This window comes from Pristiophorus japonicus, chromosome 2, assembly GCF_044704955.1.
Source record: "Pristiophorus japonicus isolate sPriJap1 chromosome 2, sPriJap1.hap1, whole genome shotgun sequence".
NCBI lineage: Eukaryota > Metazoa > Chordata > Chondrichthyes > Pristiophoridae > Pristiophorus > Pristiophorus japonicus.
The window spans coordinates 171410516-171434608 of record NC_091978.1 but is presented as its reverse complement, the minus strand read 5'-3'; the positions used below and the strand labels follow the sequence as shown (position 1 = coordinate 171434608).

General features: G+C 44.1%; 1 protein-coding gene and 1 pseudogene across 5 annotated transcripts in view; both read left to right on the top strand.

Annotated features, from left to right (window-relative positions):
- The window catches only part of LOC139242191 (LIM and calponin homology domains-containing protein 1-like), a 570211-nt gene that overhangs the window by 252933 nt on the left and 293185 nt on the right, over nucleotides 1-24093 (top strand). The window lies entirely within an intron of this gene.
- LOC139232741 (coiled-coil-helix-coiled-coil-helix domain-containing protein 10, mitochondrial pseudogene) lies at nucleotides 12018-12498 on the top strand (annotated as a pseudogene).

The following is a 24093-nucleotide window of genomic DNA, read 5'->3' as shown; positions in this document are numbered from 1 at the left end:
CAGCAAAACTCTATTGATCTCAGATTTTAAGTTATTAATTGAACTAACATCTACTGCTTTGTGCGGAGAGAGTTCCACACTTCTACCACCCTTTGTGTGAAGAAGTGTTTCCTAACCTCTCTCCTGAATGACTTCGCTCTGAATTTAAGGCTATGTCTCCTTGTCGTCAACTCCCCCACCAGCGCAAAAAGCTTATCGCTATCTACCCCATCATTTCCTTTCAAAATTCTAAAAACGTCAATCGAATCACTCTTTAACCATCTATATTCCAGGAATACAAGCCTAGTTTATTTAATCTCTCCACATAATCTAACCCTTGGAGCCCTGGTGACATTTTGGTGAATCTGTGCGCTACTCCTTTGAAGGCCAATACATCTTTTCTAAAGTGCAGTGCCCAGAATTGTACTTCGTACTCCAAATGTGGTCTCAACAGGGCTTTGTATAGCTGTAGCAAAACTTCAACCCCTTTATATTCTAGCACTTGAGTTATAAAGGCTAACATTCCATTAGCCTTTTTGAATATTTTTTGTACCTGACTACAACGTTCCCTCTAAGCTGCGCGGCTGCACAGCCATGCAACTCTCTGCTTGTCCCACAAAGCCCCGCACCGGCTTTTTCAATCTTAAATTTCACCCATGTGCGATACTGTCAATAGGCTGCGCACCCCTAAAAGAAAATTACGGGGAACATTGCTGACTACTACACTTTAGTGATTTGTGTACATAGACCTATAAATTTCTTTGGACCTACACTATTCCTAGCTTTTCACCACTTAAATTATACTCAATCTATCCTTTTTTGGTCCAAAATGGATGATATCTGCCTTCCTTTCCTGTCGGGGACATGAGATCCAGGGAGTAGACAGACAATTACCCATCATGAATCTGTTTACTTCCTCCATTATCAAGGATTTTTAAAAAGGACATCTACTGTTGCTTTCTGTATTGGGATGAAATGACGTGACACAGACTCAGCAGCCGCACACCTGCAACTATCTTATTTAAAGGAACCAGTACTTCTGAATCCATCCCAAGAACCCAGCTTGGATTCATCCTTCAGATTTGTCCCAAAATACCATGTGATGCAGACACAGGTAGAATCAGACAGCACTCACTAACAGGGGAAATCAATAGCTGAAGTTGTAAGAAAATTAAGTTGTTAGCATCAGTTAGAAAGAATATCTATGTATCTGGTGTATGTTTTATGTAAAAAATGCTTTTAATGATTACATAGGATAGCATAGGATATACGGCACAGAAACAGGCCATTCGACCCAACCAGTCCATGTTGACCTTTCGGCTCCACTTGAGCCTCCTCCCGTCTTTCCTCATCTAAGTCTATCAGCATAACCCTCTATTCCCCTCTCCCTAATATGTTTATCTAGCCTCCCGTTACCTGCATCTATACTATTACATTTTTGTAGAAGTCAGATTCAATACATTGTTGTACCTGAATAAATATTTGCAATGTAGCATTATTCTAAAGTGTTCTCCTGCTCTATCAGTTTATGAATGCACGTTGCGTTTGTACTCGAGAACTAAGAAGCACTGTGTTGCTGATTACTTTTTCAAGAATACCAGTTTACAATCAACGTGAATTTTAATTGAACGATGGAAGTGTCTGGTTGAAAGGTGAATGTTTCTTCAGTGCCACCTGGCCGGAAAAATTTTTTTGCAGTACTGGTAGTGGATCTAAATGATGGGCGTCCTGTTGGCGAGACGCTGTTACTGAACACAGAGCGCTGCTTGTTCTGTCGCAGTCTTCAGGGGCTGTGTGTATGCTTTATGCTGAATAGATTCAGAGCTGTTAGAAGATCTCTGCACTAACTAGAAACCACTGGAATTTAACACAAGCCATAGATTTTCCAACCCTTCAGTAGCTTGTTTGTAGCTTTTTAAGTCCATATAGTGTTAAAGAAAAAAATATATTTATTGTCTCACGAAAAAATACATTCAAACTGGAATTTGCATATCATCTATCTTAACTACTTTGAAAATTGAGTGTGTTTTTGGAGGAATTAAAGTGTCACATTTTCAGCAACTATCTGGAAACACTTTGTGGTTGCATTTTATTAACATTGGATTTTTGAAGTGTTTTTGATATTTGCGAGGTACAGCTTGGATAAGGAAATATTTATCCTAAAAGTACTAACAGCCTCCTCATCCATTTAATTATACCTTTAAAGGTTACATGCTGAAAAGTTTATTGAATATTATACTGCCTAAACCTAATTCTAGAATACTTACTGCACAGTTTCTTTGCCAGTAATTCACTGCCAGAGCTGTGTAGTTCCCAGCACATGATGCCATGGTCTTTCAGATGCCACTGTCAGCTTTATTACTCTTCCATCCTCATTACCCCACCTGTTATTGCATTCAATATGCCCACTGCATAACTGTAAGAAAAGTTAAAATTTAAACTAGAGTGCAGAGTAATAAATAGCTGACATTGAGTTTAATTAGAATTCAATCGCTCGGGTTCACAAATTCACAAAATTCTTGAGCTTTGCTTTTATGGGATACAGTGCCATTAAATAACGTTCATTGAATTACCGCCTTGCAACTCAATGCCAGCTTTATATTATCCTAGATTTAATTACAAATTGATTTTGTACATTATTGATACAGGTACACTATTTGGGTTACATATCACCCACTGACATAATTATGAAGCAAGGATATTTTTATTCTTTGACATGAAGGATAGCTTTTGAGAACCAAAGCTGGGTGATAATTGTTTTCAGTCAGTGTTATTTTATTTGTTTTTTTGTCATTATTCCAAATGATGCTTTAGGGCATGATTGCAGGTTACAACTATGCACATTTTTCTTTCGGTTTTCGTCTTGATGAAAATGTGATTAATAGATGCTTTTTAACTACAAAGTGAATTAAAAAAAAAATTAACTGAGTAGTCACTGTTACAAGGAGGCATACTCTTGAAATTAGAACTAGGCCAGTTAGGAGTGAAATCAGGAAGCACTTTTTCATATGAGGGGCTAGAATTTCGGTTGTCGGTGAAGACGGTAGTTTTACGCCAAAATAACCGTTTTTGCTGTGCTACCATTTTTTGGCCTAAATTTCGGCTTTTACATCGATAAAGTCAGCATTACACGAGGATTCACGATGCAAACCACGAGTTTCGGCAACTTTAGTCCATGGCTGGTACAGGTATGAGAGAGACTTTGGGAGGGGGAAAAAAATTGCAAATAACATTTACAAAACAATCACAAAACATTCACAAAACCCTTATCTACTAAATCGCTGAAAAAGAATTAAAAAAACTTGAACTTACCTTTTTTCTTCATACTTACCACTGGGCGTGGCAGAGAGTGACGGAAGTATGACAGTAACGCAATCCACGGCGTTGCATGTCATTTCACGTCGGTGCACCTCTCCCCGGCGGTACGTGGAAGTGCCGCCGCAAAAAGGTGCCCGATGATATCGCCGACTAGGTTTTCGTCACAGAGGGTCAAACCACAGCGAAAACCTGGTCACAACATCTCCAATATTCTAGCCCAAAGTGTAATAACATTTGAAACTCTCTGCCCTAAAAGGCTGTGGGTACTGGGTCAATTGAAATTGTCAAGACTGAGCTGGATGGATTGTTGTTCGGTAAGGGTACCAAGGGATATGGGGAAAAAGGAGGGTAAATGGAGTTGAGGTATAGATCAGCCATGGTCTAGTAGAATGGCGGAACTGGCTCAAGGGGCTTAATGGTCTACTCCTGTTCCTCTGCTCCTCGGAAGCGGGAGTGTGAAGGAATGACAATCAGGATGAGAGATTCAGTGGACACTGGAGAGATATCAGTAGATTGAAAACAGGCCAATGTGGTGCCCATATTTTAAAAAGGTGACAAAACGGGCCCAGGCAATTACAGACCTATTAGTTGTACTTCCATTCCCTGTAAAAAAAAAAGTAGATAAACAAATTTCAGAACAAATTTTAATGAGGCCATGATTTAAAATGGCCTGTTGTAACGGCGACAATGTCATGGGGCTTGTAGCCCAGTTGATTTCTGCCCGAGTTAAAATTGGAGCTTATAACAAATTTAAAAGCTCTTTATCTGAATGCACGTAGTATTCGTAACAAAATAGATAAGTTGACGACACAAATAGATACAAATGGGTATGATGTGATAGCAAGTGGTTGCAAGGTGACCAGTACTGAGAACTAAATATTCAGGGGTATTTGACAATTTGGAAGGACAGATAGAAAGGAAAAGGAGGTGGGGTGGCACTGTTAATAAAGGATGGGATCAGTGCATTTGTGAGAAATGATATTGGCTCAGAGGATCCAGATGTTGAATCAGTTTGGGTGGAAATAAGGAATAATAAGGGAAAAAAGTCACTGGTTGGTGTAGTCTATAGGCCCCCTAACAGTGGCTACATGTTGGATGGAGAATAAATCAAGAAATAATAAGATAAGAACATAAAAACATAAGAAATAGGAGCAGGAGTAGGCCATACAGCCCATCGAGCCTGCTTTGCCATTTAATAAGATCATGGCCGATCTGATCATGGACTCAGCTCCACCTCCCCGCCTGCGCCCCATAACCCCTTATCCCCTTATTGTTTAAAAAACTGTCTATTTCTGTCTTAAATTTATTCAATGTCCCAGCATCCACAGCTCTCTGATGTAGTGAATTCCACAGATTAACAACCCTCTGAGAGAAGAAATTTCTCCTCATCTCTGTTTTAAATGGGCGGCCCCTTATTCTAAGATCATGCCCTCTAGTTCTAGTCTCCCCCATCAATGGAAACATCCTCTCTGCATCCACCTTGTCAAGCCCCCTCATAATCTTATACGTTTCGATAAGATCACCTCCCTTTCTTCTGAATTTCAATGAGTAGAGGCCCAACCTACTCAACCTTTCCTCGTAAGTCAACCCCGTCATCCCCGGAATCAACCTAGTGAACCTTCTCTGAACTGCCTGCAAAGCAAGTATATCCTTTCGTAAATGGAAACCAAAACTGCACGCAGTATTCCAAGTGTGGCCTCACCAATACCTTATAGCAGATTACAAAGATAGGATGAATGAGGTCATGGAGGGATTTGAAATTGAGGACATGGATTTTGAATTTTATATTATACTCCATCTGCCAAATTTTTGCCCACTCACTTAGCCTGTCCTTTTGCAGATTTTTTGTGTCCTCCTCACACATTGCTTTTCCTCCCATCTTTGTATGATCAGCAAACTTGGCTATGTTACACTCAGTCCCTTCTTCTAAGTCATTTATATAGATTGTAAATAGTTGGGATCCCAGCGGCATCCCACTGATTACTGGTTGCCTACCAGAGAATGAACCATTTATCCCGACTCTCTGTTTTCTGTTCGTTAGTCAATCCTCTATCCATGCTAATATATTACCCCTAACTCTGTGAACTTTTATCTTGTGCAGTAACCTTTTATGTGGCATCTTGTCAAATGCCTTCTGGAAGTCCAAATACACCAAAGCCACTGGTTCCCCTTTATGCACCCTGTTTATTACATCTGCAAAGAACTCCAGCAAATTTGTCAAACATGACTTCTGTTATGTATGTAAACCTGTAAATATCATGTCTAACCACCAGAGGGCTTATCCCCTGTAGTCCAAGGTATTCCACAATCCCTTGGGAGCACCTGTATAGAAGGAGCCCTCACAGGCTGGAGAGGCACTCTGAGATCTGTAACAAAGGACTATGGTCACACCTTACTTAGAGCTTGCAGTATCTAGTCTGACTCTTCATTCAAGACGTAACAACTGGCGACGAGATACAAATGACAAACCCCACCGCAACAATGCAGAGAATCGTGGGCATCCTGGAAAAATTTTCGGGAAAGCTTTGTGGAGCGACTCGACCAATACTTCGTGGCCAACGAACTGGAAGGAGAAGCGAACGCTGCCAAACGAAGGGCGATCCTCCTCACCATTGCAGGGCACCAACGTATGGCCTCATGAAAAATCTGCTCATTCCAGCGAAACCCACAGACAAGTCGGACGATGATTTGTGCACACTGGTCCGGGAGCATCTAAACCTGAAGGAAAGCGTTCTGATGGCGAAGTATCGGTTCTACACGTACAAAAGTTCTGAAGGCCAGGAAGTGGCGAGCTACGTCACCGAGCTAAGGCAATTTGCAGGACATTGCGAATTTGAAGGACACTTGGAGCACATGCTCAGGGACTTCTTTGTACTTGTCATTGGCCATGAAGTAATACTTCACAAACTTTTGACTGTAGAGACTCCAACGTTGAGTAAAGCCATAGCGATAGGCCAGGCGTTTATCGCCACCAGTGACAATAACAAACAAATGTCTCGGCATACGAGTGCTGCTGCAAGTATTGTGAACAAAGAAACGTTGTTTTCGAATCGAAATGTACAGGGCAGGACTTACATGCCTGCAGCTGCACATCCGTAGATGACTCAGAGTCCATCATCAAGGGTGGTGAATACAAGGCCATTAAACACCTTGTTGGCGCTGCGGGGGTGATCATCGTTTTCATTCATGCCGTTTTAAAGGATACGTTTACAAGGGCTGTGGAACAATGGGACACCTCCAACATATGTGCAGGTGAGCTGCAAACCCTGCTAATCCTGCAAACCACCACGTTGCAGAGGAGGACGCTAGCGTGAGGGAAAACATTCACAAAGCTGGACTTGACCTCGGCCTACATGACGCAGGAGCTGGAGGAATCATCGAAAGGCCTCACCTGCATCAACACACACAAAGGTATCTTCATTTACAACAGATGCCCGTTTGGGATTCGATTGGCTGCGGCGATATTCCAGAGGAACATGGAAAACTTGCTGAAGTCGGTTCCACGCACCGTGGTCTTCCAGGACGACATCTTAGTTACAGGTCGGGACACCGTCGGGCACCTGCAGAACCTGGAGGAGGTTCTTAGTCGGCTTAATCATGTGGGGCTCAGGCTAAAACGCTCAAAGTGTGTTTTCCTGACGCCTGAAGTGGAGTTCCTGGGGAGAAGAATCGCGGTGGACGGCATCAGGCCCACCGATTCGAAGATGGAGGCAATCGAGAACGCACCGAGACCACAGATCGTGACGGAGCTACAGACCTTCCTAGGACTCCTGAACTACTTTGGTAACTTTTTCCAGGTCTCAGCACACTGTTAGAATCCCTGCACTCTTTACTGCATAAACGAGATGAATGGATATGGGATAAAAGCCAAGAAAACGCTTTTGAGAAAGCTAGGAAGCTGTTATGTTCAAACAAATTGCTTGTGTTGTACGATCCTTGTAAACATTTGGTACTAGCATGTGATGCGTCATCATACGGGGTCGGTGTGTATTGCAACAAGCTAATGAATTTGGGAAATTGCAACCGCTTGCTTATGCATCCAGAAGTCTGTCTAAGGCCAAGAGGGCCTATAGTATGATCGAAAAAGAAGCGTTAGCGTATGTTTACGGAGTAAAGAAAATGCATCAATATCTGGTCGGGCTCAAATTTGAATTGGAAACCGACCATAAGCTGCTTATATCACTCTTTTCTGAAAGCAAGGGGATAACTATGAATGCATCGGCCCGCATCCAGAGATGGACGCTCACTTTGTCCGCATACAACTACGCCACCCGCCACAGGAAACTGTGCCGATGCTCTCAGTAGGCTGCCATTGCCCACCACAGGGTTGGATATGGCACATGGTAATGGAAGCATTCGAGAGTGAGCAATCACCTGTTACTGCCCGACAGATTAGAACCTGGACGAGCCAGGACCCCTGACTGTCCTTAGTAAAAAAACTGTGTGCTCCACGGGAGTTGGTCTAGTGTCCGTTAGAGATACAGGAGGAAATAAAGCCGTACCAGCAGTGCAAAGATGAAATGTCTATACAGGCAGACTGCCTCCTATGGGGTAATCGGGTAGTGGTGCCTAAAAAGGGCAGGGATACTTTTCATCAGTGATCGCCACAGCACCCACCCAGGCATCGTAATGATGAATGTGATAGCCAGATCCCACGTGTGGTGGCCCGGTATCGATGAAGATTTAGAGTCCTGCGTACACAAATGTAATACATGTTCACAGTTAAGCAATGCACCAAGGGAGGCGCCACTAAGTTTATGGTCCTGGCCCTCCAAACCGTGGTCCAGGGTCCATGTCGACTATGCAGGCCCATTCTTGGGAAAAATGTTCTTAGTGTTTGTAGATGCGTACTCCAAATGGATTGGGTGCGTGATAATGTCGCAAGCACATCCACTGTTACCATTGAAAGCCTACGGGCCATATTTGCCATGCACGGCCAGCCTGATGGCCTTGTAAGTGACAATGGACCGTGCTTTACCAGTGCCGAGTTCAAGGAGTTCATGACCCGCAATGGGATCAAAACATGTCACATCTGCCCCGTTTAAAGCAGCGTCCAACGGTCAGGCAGAACGAGCAGTTCAAGCAATCAAGCAGAGCTTGAAAAGGGTAACTGAAGGCTCACTTCAGACTCGCTTATCCCAAGCCCTGCTTAGTTACCGCACAAGACCCCACTCGCTCACTGGGGTCCCTCCCGCTGAACTGCTCATGAAAAGGGCACTTAAGACAAGGCTCTCGTTAGTACATCCTGATCTACATGAACAGGTAGAAAGCAGGCGGCTTCAACAGAATACATATCATGATCTTGCGAATGTGTCACGCGAAATTGAGATAAATGATCCTGTATTTGTGTTGAATTATGGACAAGGTCCCAAGTGCAGTTTTGGTCACCTTAAGGAAGGATATACTAGCTTTGGAGGGGGTACAGAGACGATTCACTAGGCTGATTCCTGAGATGACGGGGTTACCTTATGATGATAGATTGAGTAGACTGGGTCTTTACTCGTTGGAGTTCAGAAGGATGAGGGGTGATCTTATAGAAACATTTAAAATCATGAAAGGGATAGACAAGATAGAGACAGAGAGGTTGTTTCCACTGGTCGGGGAGACTAGAACTAGGGGGCACAGCCTCAAAATACAGGGGAGCCAATTTAAAACCGAGTTGAGAAGGAATTTCTTCTCCCAGAGGGTTGTGAATCTGTGGAATTCTCTGCCCAAGGAAGCAGTTGAGGCTAGCTCATTGAATGTATTCAAGTCACAGATAGATAGATTTTTAACCAATAAGGGAATTAAGGGTTATGGGGAGCGGGCGAGTAATTGGAGCTGAGTCCACGGCCAGATCAGCCATGATCTTATTGAATGGCGGAGCAGGCTTGAGGGGCTAGATGGCCTACTCCTGTTCCTAATTCTTATGTTCTTATGTTCTTATGTTCTAAGTGGCTTCCTCGCACTGTTTTGGCTAAAGAGGGGAGTAGGGTGTTTGTGGTCAAACTCTCAAATGGACTTACCTGCAGGAAACACTTGGACCAAACCAAACTCAGATTTACAGACTATCCAGAGCCCACAGTAGACTCCACTTTTTCGACCCTCCAACACACACACAAGTGACAACCAACCCAGCGGTTGACCACGAAGCAGAACCCAACACCTGCAGCAACCCAGCAGGACTCACCATCCTCAGCAGCTCAGCAAGGCTAGCTGCGCAGCAGCCCAGCGAGGGCCCAACAAATGACTCACCAAAACCAGCATTTGCACCAAGATAATCAACCAGGGAAAGGAAGGCCCCAGATTGACTCAGATTGTAAATAGTTGCACTGTTGACTTTGGGGGTGTGGGTGGGGCGGGGAGTGTTGTTATGTATGTAAACCTGTAAATACCATGTCTAACCACCAGAGGGCTTATCCCCTGGAGTCCCAAGGGATCCCACAATCCCTTGGGAGCATCTGTATAATAGGAGGCCTCACAGGCTGGAGAGGCACTCTGAGATCTGTAATAAAGGACTATGGTCACACCTTACTTTGAGCTTGTAGTATCTAGTCTGACTCTTCATTCAAGACTTAAGAACTTCCCCTTTATAAATCCATGCTGACTCTGCCTGACCGAATTTTGCTTTTCCAAATGGACTCCAACATTTTCCCAACCACAGATGTTAGGCTAACTGGTCTATAGTTTCCTGCTTTTTGTCTGCCTCCTTTTTTAAACAATGGAGGCTTGTAATAAAGGAACGGCAATAATCATGGCGATTTTAACCTTCAAATTGATGGAACAAAGCAAATTGGCCAGGGTAGACTTAGGAAGAGTTTATAGAGTGTACCTGGGATAGTTTCCTTGAACAGTATGTTGCAGAACCAACCAGGGAGCAGGCTACCTTAGATCAGGTACTGCGTAATGAGATAGGATTAATAAATGATCTCGTAGTAAAGGATCCTCTAGGAATGAGTGACCATAATATGGTTGAATTTCAAATTCAGTTGGAGGGTGAGAAAGTTGGTTCTCAAATCAGTGTGCTAAGCTTAAATAAAGGAGACTACAAAGGTATGAAGGCAGAGTTGCCTAAAATGGACCGGGAAAATAAATTAAAGTATAGGACGGTTGATGAGCAGCGGCAGACATTTAAGGAGATATTTCACAACTCGCAATATAAATATATCCCAAAGAGAAGGAAAGACTGTCAAAGAAGGGATAACCAACCATGGCTAACGAAGAAAATAAGGGAGGGTATCAAATTGAAAACAAGGGCATACAATGTGGCCAAGACTAATGGAAGGATAGAGGATTGGGAAACTTTTAAAAGCCAGCAAAGAATGTCTAAAAAAATGATAAAGAGAGGGAAGATAGATTATGAAAGTAAATTAGCACAAAATATAAAAACAGATAGTAAGAGTTTCTACAGGTATAGAAAAAGGAAAAGAATGGCTAAAGTAAATGTTGGTCCCCTAGAGGATGAGACTGGGGAATTGATAATGAAGAACAGGGAAATGGCAGAGATGTTGAACAAATATTTTATATCGGTCTTCATGCTAGAAGGCACTAAAAATATCCCAATAGTGAATAATCAAGGGGTTATAGGGAGGGAGATACAATCACTATCACTAATGAAGTAGTACTCAGTAAAATAATGGGACTAAAGGCGGAAAAGCCTCCTGGACCTGATGGCTTACATCTGAGCGTCTTAAAAGAGGTAGCTGCAGAGATAGTGGATGATAGTGTAATCTACCAAAATTCCCTGCATTCTGGGGCGGTCCCAGTGGATTGGAAAACCGCAAATGTAACGCCCCTATTTAAAAAAGGAGGCAGACAAAAAGCAAGAAACTATAGACCAGTTAGCCTAACATTTGTCATTGGGAAAATGCTAGAGTCCATTATTAAGAAAGCAATAGCGGGACATTTAGAAAAGCATAATTCACTCAAGCCGAGTCAGCATGGTTTTATGAAAGGGGAATCATGTTTGACAAATTTGCTGGAGTTCTTTGAGGATGTAACGAGCAGGGTGGATAAGTGGGAACCAGTGGATGTGGTACTTTTGGATTTCCAAAGGCATTCGATAAGGTGTCACATAAAAGGTTACTGCACAAGATAAAAGTTCACAGGGTTGGGGGTAATATATTAACATGAATAGAGGATTGGCTAACTAACAGAAAACAGAGAGTCGGAATAAATGAGTCAATTTACGGTTGGCAAACAGTGACTAGTGGGGTGCCACAGGAATCGGTGCTGGGTCCTCAACTATTTACAATCTATATCAATGACTTGGATGAAGGGACCGAGTGTAATGTAGCCAAGTTTGCTGATGATACAAAGATGGATGGGGAAGCAAATTGTGAGGAAGACACAAAAAATCTGCAAAGGGATACAGACAGGCTAAGTGAGTGGGCAAAAATTTGACAGATGGAGTATAATGTGGGAAAATGTGACGTTATCCACTTTGGCAGAAAAAAATAGAAAAGCAATTTACAATTTAAATGGAGAAAAATTGCAAAGTACTGCAGTACAGAGGGACCTGGGGATCCTTGTGCATGAAACACAAAAGGTTAATATGCAGGTATAGCAAGTAATCGGGAAGGCAAATGGAATGTTGGCCTTTATTGCAAGATGTATAAAAGCAGGTGCCCGGCGCGGACTCAGACTTTGCCCGGCATCAGGCAGCGAGAGAGCGGCCGGACCCGGCCCCCACCCACCGACAGACCGACCGACACACGCTGCACCGGCACCACACCGCAACCATGCCCCGAGGGAGCCGCAGCTGAGCCAGCCGTCCAGCTCCACCCCGTGCCCATGTCCCTGTTCGCCCCCCACCAGCAGCAGTCGCACCTGTCCCACCCCAGCCCCAGCAGCCCAGCCTGATGGCACAGATGACCACCATGGCAGCGGGAGAGCCGGTGGGCTCGGCTGTGGGTCACATGATGGGGAGCGCACTGACCTGGGCCTTCAGCGGAGGTAGCAGCTCTGAGCCCGCCAAGGCAGACATCACCTACCAGGAGCCCCCAATGGCAGCCCCTCCAGCCCAGCCACAGGCCCAGCAGAACTAACCCTGCCAGTTTGAAATGTGGAAGTTCCTGGAGTGCCCCAGAATCAGCATGAACTGACACTCTGTGATGGTTTCAACGAGGTGTTGAAACAATGCAAATCTTCACATGGTGTATCCTGAAGTGGGCGCTACTAATTGGAGCCAAGGATGTGAGGAGCAGAGACGGGAATGCGATGACTCCAGTTGTGCCCCTGCGGTGATTTTAGTGAAGTAGCAAAGACCTTAATAGCGTACAGTCACTAGATGTCAATAAAATCTCCTTGTGTGATTGGAAAAAAAAAGGTATTGGTGAGGCCACACCTAGAGTACTGCGTACAGTTTTGGTCTCCGTATTTAAGGAAGAATATACTTGCATTGGAGGCTGTTCAGAGAAGGTTCACTTGGTTTATTGTGGAGATGAAGCGGTTGACTTATGAAGATAGGTTGAGTAGGTTGGGCCTTTACACATTGGAGTTCAGAAGAATGATAGGTGATCTTATCGAAACATATAAGATAATGAGGGGGCTCGACAAGGTGGATGCCCATAAGGAAAACTAAAACTAGGGGACATAGTCTCAGAATAAGGGGCCGCCATTTAAAACTGAGATGCGGAGGAATTTCTTCTCTCAGAGAGTTGTAAATCTATGGAATTATCTGCCCTAGAGAGCTGTGGAGGCTGGGTCATTGAATATATTTAAGGCGGAGATAGACAGATTTTTGAGCGATAAGGCAGTAAAGGGATATGGGGAGCGGGCAGGGAAGTGGAGCTGAGTCCATGATCAGATCAGCCATGAAATTATTGAATGGCAGAGCAAGCTCAAGGGGCCAAATGACCTATTTCTGCTCCTATTTCTTATGCTTTTATAAACTGTGGAGGGGCGAATAGATTTAAGTGTCCATGTATATAATCAAAAAGGCTAATGCAATGTTGACCTTTATCTCAAGGGGATTGGAATTCAAAAATGATGCTTCAATTGTACAAAGCCCTGGTCAAACTCCATCTGGAGTACTGTGTTCTGATATGGGCACTGAACCTTAGGAAAGATATTTTGATGTTGGAGGTGGTGCAGATTCACTGGAATTATACCAGGGCTTAGTGGGCTAAATTATGACAACGTTTTGCTGAACTTGACTTGTGTTCACTTGAGTTAAAGGATTGAGGCATGATCTAAGTGAGGTGTTTGAAGTAATAAAGGGATTTGAAAGGATAGATGCAAAGGGCCCAAGTTTGGACCTCCATTTTTTTTGACGCACCTCCGAGCCCCCCCGCCGACATTTTACCTCAGAAGCAGCACCAAAAAAAATCCTTCCGATCACGACCGATTCTCGGGCAGTCTGTGGAGCTGGCGTGTTGCAGAAGAAAGATTGCGGGGCGGAGCTTGGTCCCGGCACTGAAAGCAGTGCCAGGACCGCTGCACATCTGCGCTAGAGTCTGTGCACATGTGCAGTAGCTCCTGCCAGACCATTTCGCCAAATGTGCGCTGTAGGCTGTGTGGGAGGGCCCGAAGCACGCCATCCCTATCCCGGGCCTAGTGACCTGCCGCACACTCTGATATTGAAGGATCGCAGACCGGTGCGAGCATTGACTTGGTGCAGAGCCAGGATGGCAAGGCGAATTCACAGGACACCGAAGAGGAGAGCATTGACAGCCAAAAGTGCCCAGTGTGTGAAGTCGTCTTCCCGCTCAATCTGGAGGACTTTGATTTCGAGCAGCATGTTGTGAAGCACTTTGTTTACAAGTGTCCAGTGTGCCAAAGGACCTTTCCAGAGAACAGACAAGCTGCCTGTGCAATCCCATTTTATGGAGGCCAACTGAGGGGCAAATAACAAACCAGTTTGAGTTCTACTTTATAAAGATGCCACCAAGACCAGCCTTTCCTCTTCCTCCCTCATTGGCGGCCCACTGCGTTCCCTAAGGTAGTCTATTTTTTATTTGTTATTTACTGATTGCCTTAGGTGCAGGGTTCCTTCTATTTTTTTATTTTTTATTTATTGATTGCTTATTACTTTGGTCTTGGTGCTTTAAGTGCATGGTTTCTTCTATTTTATTTGTTAATTAATTGTTTATTACTTTTTGTGCTTTGTTTGGTGCTTGGTGGTGCTTTAAATGTAGTTCCTTAACTGTAAGTAAGGTCTTTCTGTGCGGACAAAAGTGGACACATACGCTGCCCTAAGTAACTTTAGTACAACTTTTTTCTGGCCAAATTGGCATAAATGGTGTAAGTGGCTGGGAACGCCCTCTTTTGAAAAAAAAACTGACCTAACAAAAAACCTAACTAACTCACTTACACTGGCGCAAATTAAATGGCCATATTTGCAACGAAAAAGATACACCAGAAAAATCAAGTTACACAAAAAAAAACTGCAACTCATGGGGAAATTTGGGCCCATGGTAACTACTTCCTCTGGTGGGGAAATTCAGAACAAAGGGGCATAATCTTAAAATTATAGCTGGGCCACTTAGGAATGAAATCAGGAAGCACTTTTTCATACAAAGTGCAATGGAAGTCTGGAACTCCCTCCACAGGATGTTGTGGATGCTGGGTCTATTAAAATTTTCAAGACAGATCAATAGATTTTTGTTGCTATGTCCTTCACCAATTTTGTCATTTATTTCAAGCTGGCAGAATTCGAACAACCATTTAAATAATTTTAAGGACATCTTAAATCACAAGATTCGTTTAACAAGTGAGATTAAACAATGCAGAAGAATTAGTCAAGTTTTAACAACAGCGGTTTATAGCTTGTGTTTAAAAAGCCAGGATTGGTGGTATTGGATCTGGGGGTACAGATGTGGGCCTTATCAGAGACATGGCTTAACAACACCATCCTAGAGATAGATTTGTGATCCCCAGTTACTCAACTTAGAAGAAATGTAATATTAGGACCTAAATAGAGATTAGTCATGTAGTGTGGATATTGGGTGACTTGAATTGAAATCCCAGTGAGCATTCCTTTGAATGTTAAAGTAACTAATAGGCCTAGAAATTGGATAGCGCAAAAATCGGAGTGCAATCCCGGGGTTGCGCACATTGCATGCACCTAATGACGTTGGCGGCAGGATCATGTCAAATTTGTCCGCTGGCCTCATTTGTTTAATACCGGTGAGCTGTGGGTTCCAGTTGCGGCTCCAGAGGCAGCTCAACAGCCGTGGAGGGGGAGCTAACAGAGCTCAGTAGAGTCCGGGAGGAGGGGAGGCAAACTGGAGGAGGCAAGTGGTGAACAGCAATGGTATATAAATTTAATGTGCAGCCAGGAGGCACACTTCAACAAAAGAGGATGTTTTTAGTAAAAGTCTTTAAAGTTGGGTGATTTAGGAAATATGGTCAAAACCTTTAATTTCATGAAGGTTGTTAATTAGTTTAATTCATACTTAATGAAGCAATGTCAAATAGTTGGAATTGATGGTGTTAGGCTTGGCCCTTGATGGTTAGAATCCCTCAGGGATTCATTCTTGTCCTGCTGCTTCCAGCTTCCACTATTTTCAGCTACACATGAATGATTAGCATAGAGTTCAGAGGTATCGTGGGTCAAATGCCTGTTGATGATACTGTGTTGTATAAATCCTTTAGGACTTCAGAATAATCACCTACTCTTCAACATTAAAAAAGTTCTTTGTAGTTTTCTTTAGTTGTAAAGGAAGATGGGATTAATTACAATATATTTGAACTTAACAGTGAATTAAGTAAACCTGGAAGAGGGTTTGAGTATTACAAACTCAAAGTGTGCTTCTTTTCTGTAATGTCTAAAATTGTTCAGTGTTGAACAATACTAATAGGTTGAACAATACTGAATCAAAAAGGGCCACATTACAGCAAAATTCTAAAGGGGAAAATGTGTAAAAAGACAAGCCTGAAGGCTTTGTGCCTCAATGCGAGGAGTATTCGTAATAAGGTGGATGAATTAACTGCGCAGGCAGCAATTAACGAATATGATATAATTGGCATCACGGATAAATGGCTCCAGGGTGACCAAGGCTAGGAACTCAACATCCAGGGGTATTCAACATTCAGGAAGGATAGACAGAAAGGAAAAGGAGGCGGGGTGGCGTTGCTGGTTAAAGAGAAAATTAACGCAATAGTAAGGAAGGACATTAGCTTGGAGGATGTGGAATCTGTATGGGTAGAGCTGCGGAATACCAAAGGGCAGAAAACGCAAGTGGGAATTGTGTACAGACCACCAAACAGTAGTAGTGAGGTTGGGGACAGCATTAATCAAAAAATTAGGGATGCGTGCAATAAAGGTACAGCAGTTATCATGGGCGACTTTAATCTACATATAGATTGGACTAACCAAACTGGTAGCATTATGGTGGAGGAGGATTTCCTGGAGTGTATTAGGGATGGTTTTCTGACTAATATGTCGAGGAACCAACTAGAGGGCTGGCCATCCTAGACTGGGTGATGTGTAATGAGAAAGGACTAATTAGCAATCTTGTTGTGCGAGACCCCTTGGGGAAGAGTGACCATAATATGGTAGAATTCTTTATTAAGATGGAGAGTGACACAGTTAATACAGAGACTAGGGTCCTGAACTTAAGGAAAGGTAACTTTGATGGTATGAGATGTGAATTGACTAGAATAGACTGGCGAATGATACTTAAAGGCTTGATGGTAGATAGGCAATGGCAATCATTTAAAGATCACATGGATGAACTTCAACAATTGTACATCCTTGTCTGGAGTAAAAATAAAACGGGGAAAGAGGCTCAACTGTGGCTAACAAGGGAAATTAAGGATAGTGTTAAATCCAAGGAAGAGGCATATAAATTGGCCAGAAAAAGTAGCAAACCCGAGGACTGGGAGAAAATTAGAATTCAGCAGAGGAGGACAAAGGGTTTAATTAGGAGGGGGGAAAATAGAGTATGAGAGGAAGCTTGCTGGGAACATAAAAACTGACGACAAAAGCTTCTATAGATATGTGAAGAGAAAAAGATTAGTGAAGACAAATGTAGGTCCCTTGCAGTCAGAATCAGGTGAATTTATAATGGAGAATAAAGAAATGGCAGATCAGTTGAACAAATACTTTGGTTCTGCCTTCATGAAGGAAGACACAAATAACCTTCCGGAAATACTAGGGAACCGAGGGTTTAGTGAGAAGGAGTAACTGAAGGAAATCCTAATTAGTCAGGAAATTGTGTTAGGGAAATTGATGGGATTGAAGGCTGATAAATCCCCGGGGCCTGATTGTCTGCATCCCAGAGTACTTAAGGAAGTGGCCCTCGAAACAGTAGATGCATTGGTGATCATTTTCCAATAGTCTATCGGCTCTGGATCAGTTCCTATGGACTGGAGGGTAGCTAATGTAACACCACTTTTTAAAAAAGGAGGGAGAGAGAAACGGGTAATTATAGACCGGTTAGCCTGACATCAGTAGTGGGGAAAATGTTGGAATCAATCATTAAGGATGAAATAGCAGCGCATTTGGAAAGCAGTGACAGGATTGGTCCAAGTCAGCATGGATTTATGAAAGGGAAATCCTGCTTGACAAATCTTCTAGAATTTTTTGAGGATGTAACTAGTAGAGTGGACAAAGGAGAACCAGTGGATGTGGTGTATTTGGACTTTCAAAAGGCTTTTGACAAGGTCCCACACAAGAGATTGGTGTGCAAAATTAAAGCACATGTTATTGGGGGTAATGTACTAACGTGGATAGAGAACTGGTTGGCAGACAGGAAGCAGAGAGTCGGGATAAACGGGTCCTTTTCAGAATGGCAGGCAGTGACTAGTGGGGTGCCCAGGGCTCAGTGTTGGGACCCCAGCTAGTTACAATATACATCAATGATTTAGATGAAGGAATTGAGTATAATATCTCCAAGTTTGCAGATGACACTAAGCTGGGTGGCGGTGTGAGCTGTGAGGGGGATGCTAAAAGGCTGCAGAGTGTCTTGGACAGGTTAGGTGAGTGGGCAAATGCATGGCAGATGCAGTATAATGTGGATAAATGTGAGGTTATCCACTTTGGTGGCAAAAACACGAAGGCAGAATATTATCTGAATGGTGGCAGATTAGGAAAAGGGGAGGTGCAACGAGACCTGGGTGTCATGGTTCATCAGTCATTGAAAGTTGGCATGCAGGTACGGCAGGTGGTGAAGAAGGCAAATTATATGTTGGCCTTCATAGCTAGGGGATTTGAGTATAGGAGCAGGGAGGTCTTACTGCAGTTGTACAGGGCCTTAGTGAGGCCTCACCTGGAATGTTGTGTTCAGTTTTGGTCTCCTAATCTGAGGAAGGACGTTCTTGCTATTGAGGGAGTGCAGCGAAGGTTCACCAGACTGATTCCCGGGATGGCAGGACTGACATATGAGGAGAGACTGGATCGACTGGGCCTTTATTCACTGGAGTTTAGAAGGATAAGAGGAGAAACATAGAAACATAGAAAATAGGTGCAGGAGCAGGCCATTCAGCCCTTCTAGCCTGCACCGCCATTCAATGAGTTCATGGCTGAACATGAAACTTCAGTACCCCCTTCCTGCTTTCTCGCCATAACCCTTGATCCCCCGAGTAGTAAGGACTTCATCTAACTCCCTTTTGAATATATTTAGTGAATTGGCCTCAACTACTTTCTGTGGTAGAGAATTCCACAGGTTCACCACTCTCTGGGTGAAGAAGTTTCTCCTCATCTCGGTCCTAAATGGCTTACCCCTTATCCTCAGACTGTGACCCCTGGTTCTGGACTTCCCCAACATTGGGAACATTCTTCCTGCATCTAACCTGTCTAAACCCGTCAGAATTTTAAACGTTTCTATGAGGTCCCCTCTCATTCTTCTGAACTCCAGTGAATACAAGCCCAGTTGATCCAGTCTTTCTTGATAAGTCAGTCCCGCCATCCCGGGAATCAGTCTGGTGAATCTTCGCTGCACTCCCTCAATAGCAAGAATGTCCTTCCTCAAGTTAGGAGACCAAAACTGTACACAATACTCCAGGTGTGGCCTCACCAAGGCCCTGTACAACTGTAGCAACACCTCCCTGCCCCTGTATTCAAATCCCCTCGCTATGCCATTTGCTTTCTTAACCGCCTGCTGTACCTGCATGCTAACCTTCAATGACTGATGTACCATGACACCCAGGTCTCGTTGCACCTTCCCTTTTCCTAATCTGTCACCATTCAGATAATAGGAGATCCCATAGAAACATATAAAATTCTGACGGGGCTAGATGGGTCAGATGCAGGAAGAATGTCCCCTATGTTGGGGAAGTCTAGATTCAGGGGACACAGTCTAAGGATAAGAGGTAAGCCATTTAGGACTGAGATGAGAAGAAATCTCTTCACTCAGAGAATTGTTAACCTGTGGAATTCTCGACCGCAGAGAGTTGTTGATGCCAGTTCGATGGATATATTCAAGAGGGAGTTAGGCTAAAGGGATCAAGGAGTATGGAGAGAAAGCAGGAAAGTGGTACTGAGGTGAATGATCAGCCATGATCTTATTGAATGATGGTGCAGGCTCGAAGGGCCGAATGTCTTACTTCTGCACCTATTTTCTATATTTCTATGTTTCTATGTTCTTCAACTAATTTCTCCTTTCTCATTGTATTTATGAAGTTTCAGTCTTTCTTTGAAAACTCTACCCATTGGGGAAGCAGTAAAACTCGTGTATCCATCTTTAGGTGACTGTTTTTTGGCCTTTGGTACCTGGCCTTCCAGCGCTGACAGGGTGAATTGTCAATTGTCTAATAGTTCTAAGGCCTTGAAGTGAAATTAATTTGCTTCAGTTTCAAACAGTCAGTTATGGGCACAGATCCACTGTATAAACCTTCCTAATTTGGAATTAAATTGACAGTTTCATTCAGAAATACCTTAAGGATATGGCAAACAAAATGTCCGACCAGTACAATACTTGCCGCTCTTTGGAAGATGGTAATGTTTTGAGGATAGTGCAAGAGGGAACTTTCTTCTGCATACAACAATTGTGGAATTGATTGATGTTGACTCTGAGGGGTTTAAATTGTCTTGCATGCTGGTTATTACCCCACGCTGAATTCCTTTCTATGGTATTATAACACAGTCATTATTTTAAATCGGTTAATAGTTCAATTAAAAAAGTACAGAAATAAAATTAGCAAACTCAAGAAATATAGCACCCGTGAATTATTTAAAGTGAAGAAGTGAGAATTCCCAATGCTAACATTCATAAGAACATAAGAAATTGGAGCAGGAATAGACCATTTGGACCCTCGAACCCGCTCCGCCATGGCTGATCTGATTTGGGGCTCAGCTCCACTTCCCTGCCCGTTCCCCATAACCCTTCACTTCATCGTTCAAAAACCTGTCTATCTCCATCTTAAATAGATTTAATGACCCAGCCTCCACAGCTCTCTGGGGCGGAGAATTCCACAGATTTAAAACCCTTTGAGAGAAGAAATTCCTCCTCATCTCAGTTCTAAATGGGCAACTCCTTGTCCTTAAACTATGCCCCCTAGTTCCCCACGAATGGAAACATCTTCTCTGCATCTATCTTGTCAAGCCCCCTCAGTATCTTATATGTTTCAATAAGATCACCACTCATTCTTCTGAACTCCAATGTATATAGGCCCAACCTGCTCAACCTTTTTTCATAAGTCAACCCCTTCATCTCAGGAATCAACCTAGTGAACCGTCTCTGAACAGCCTCCAATGCAAGTATATCCTTCCTTAAATACGAAGACCAAAACTGTACGCAATTCTCTAGATGTGGTCTCACCAGCAGGTCGTCTCTGCTTTTATACTCTATCCCCCTTGCAATAAAGGCCAACATTCCATTTGCCTTCTTCATTAATTGTTGTACCTGCATACTAACTTTTTGTGCTTCATGCACAAGGACCCCCAGGTCCCTCTGTACTGCAGCATTTTGTAATCTCTCTCCATTTAAATAATAATTTGCTTTTTTTATTTTTCCTACCAAAGTGGATAACTCACACTTTCCCACATATACTCCAACTGCCAAATGTTTGCTCAGTCATTTAGCCTGTCTTCTCTCACCTTGAGCACAACATTCACAAAAGGATTATTTAAGATAACTGATGGTGATCAGCAAATTGGAAATCAGTTAACTGTCCAAATGTATTCACCAGAACTACAATTTAAGATCTGATTTTTCAAAAATTTTGGAACAGAATCCAAGATGTAGTGCTCTAAAGGTTACATCAGGACTGTGTCTGTACATTTAGAGAGGTGAAATACTGGCAGCAACTATTGTGTTCCTAACACAGATGAAACTGCACACAGGGAGGTTAAAGTAACAGTGACCTCAGTCTTTATTAAGACACTGCAGAGTGAGGAACAGGCCTTAGGGACTGGCTTATATACAGTGCTCCCAAGGAATGCTGGGATCACTTGGGACTTCAGGGGATGGCGGAACATGGGAGTCCATGCTTTACAGATACATATCACTCCCCCCAAAGTCAAAGTGAAAACTATTTACAAGGTGAGGCGGTCGGGAGCCTTTCTTTCCCTGGTGGACCGCCTCGGTACAAAAGTCTGTACTGGTGTGTTGGCTGTGCCTTCGCTGGGCTGGCGTGATGTTGGCCCTGCAGGGCTGCTGGGTGAGCCTGGCCTTGGTGGGCTGTTGGGCGTGATGGGTTCGATTTCCTGGTCCGGGGTGGTGTTGTTGATCCTTTGGGTGTGTGTTGTGGGCTCGAAAAAGGTGGTGTCTGCTGTGGGTTGTTCAGGGCAGTCTGTGAACCGCAGCCTCGTTTGGTCCAGGTGCTTTCTGCAAATTTGTCCATTGTCTAGTTTGACTACAAACACCCCACTCCCTTCTTTAGCTATCACCGTGCCCGCGATCCACTTGGGACCATGTCCATAGTTTAGCACATACACAGGGTCATTCAGATCAATTTTCATGACACAGTGGCACGACCTTCGTTTACATTTTATTGTTGCCGCCTGCTCTCTACCTGATCATGCAGGTTGGGGTGAACCAGCAAGAGTCTGGTTTTAAGTGTCCTTTTCATGAGTAGCTCAGCTGGAGGCACCCCTGTGAGCGAGTGGGGTCTCGTGCGGTAGCTGAGCAGTACGCGGGACAGGCGGGTCTGGAGTGAGCCTTCTGTGACTCGTTTAAGGCTTTGTTTGATTGTTTGTACTGCCCGTTCTGCCTGCCCATTGGAGGCTGGTTTAAACGGGGCCGAGGTGACATGTTTGATCCCATTACAGGTCATGAATTCTTTAAATTCGGCACTGGTGAAACATAGCCTGTTGTCACTGACCAGTATGTCAGGCAGGCCGTGGGTGGCAAACATGGCCCTCAGGCTTTCAATGGTGGCGGTGGCGGTGCTTCCCGACATCATTTCACATTCAATACATTTTGAAAAAGCACCCACCACCACCAGGAACATTTTACCGAGAAATGGGCCAACATAGTCGACATGGACCCTTGACCATAGTCTGGAGGGCCAGGACCACAAACTTAGTGGTGCCTCTCTGGGCGCGTTGCTCAACTGAGTGCATTGCCGTACACAGGACTCTAAGTCAGAGTCGATACCGGGCCACCACACGCGGGATCTGGCTATCGCTTTCATCATTACTATACCCAGGTGTGTGCTGTGGAGATCCGAGATGAACGTCTCCCTGCCCTTTTTTGGTAGCACTACGTGGTTACCCCACAACAGGCAGTCTGCCTGAATGGACAGCTCGTCCTTTCGCCGCTGGAACGGCTTGATTAGCTCTTGCATTTCAGCGGGGATGCTGGCCCAGCTCCCGTGCAATACACAGTTTTTTACTAGGGACAGCAGAGGATCTTGGCTGGTCCAAGTCCTAATCTGGTGGGCCGTGACAGGTGAGTTACCATTTTCAAATGCTTCCATGACCATCAACAAGTCTGCGAGCTGTGCCACCATCAACAAGTTTGCAGGCTGCGCCATTTCCACCCCCATGGTGGGCAATGGTAGCCGACTGAGAGCATCCGCACAGTTCTCGGTGCCTGGCCTGTGGCGGATGGTATAGTTATATGCTGATAGCGCGAGTACCCACCTTTGTATGCGGGCTGAGGCATTAGTATTTATCCCCTTGTTTTCAGCGAACAGAGATGTGAAGGACTTGTGATCGGTTTCCAGCTCAAATTTGGGGCCAAACAGGTACTGATGCATTTTCTTTACCCCAAACACACACACTAATGGCTCTTTCTCAATCATGCTGTAGGCGCTCTCAGCCTTAGACAAGCTCCTGAAGGCATAGGCGACAGGTTGCAACTTCCCCGCAATGTTAGCTTGTAATACACACCTGACTCCGTACGACGATGCATCACATGCGAGCACAAGTCTTTTACACGGATTATACAATACAAGCAGCTTGTTGGAGCATAAAATGTTTCTGGCTTTCTCAAAAGCAATTACTTGGTTTTTTTCCCCATACCCAGTTCTCAACTTTACGCAATAACACATGTAGGGGCTCTAAGAGGGTGCTTAACCCTGGTTGGAAGTTACCAAAATAGTTGAGGAGTCCCAGGAACGACCGCAGCTCTGTGACTTTCTGTGGCCTGGGCGCGTTCCTGATAGCCTCTGTCTTGGCATCTGTGGGCCGTATGCCGTCCGTTGCGATCTTTCTTCCCAAAAACTCCACTTCTGTTGCCATGAAGACGCATTTCGACCTCTTCAGCCGCAGCCCTACGCAATCCAGTTGCTGAAGGACCTCCTCCAGGTTTTGTAGGTGCTCGACGGAGTCCCGACCCGTGATCAATATGTCGTCCTGATAAACCACCGTGCGTGGTACCGACTTGAGTAGGCTCTCCATGTTTCTCTGGAAGATCGCTGCAGCCGACCGAATTCCAAACGGGCATCTGTTGTCGAAGAACAGTCCCTTGTGCGTATTGATGCAGG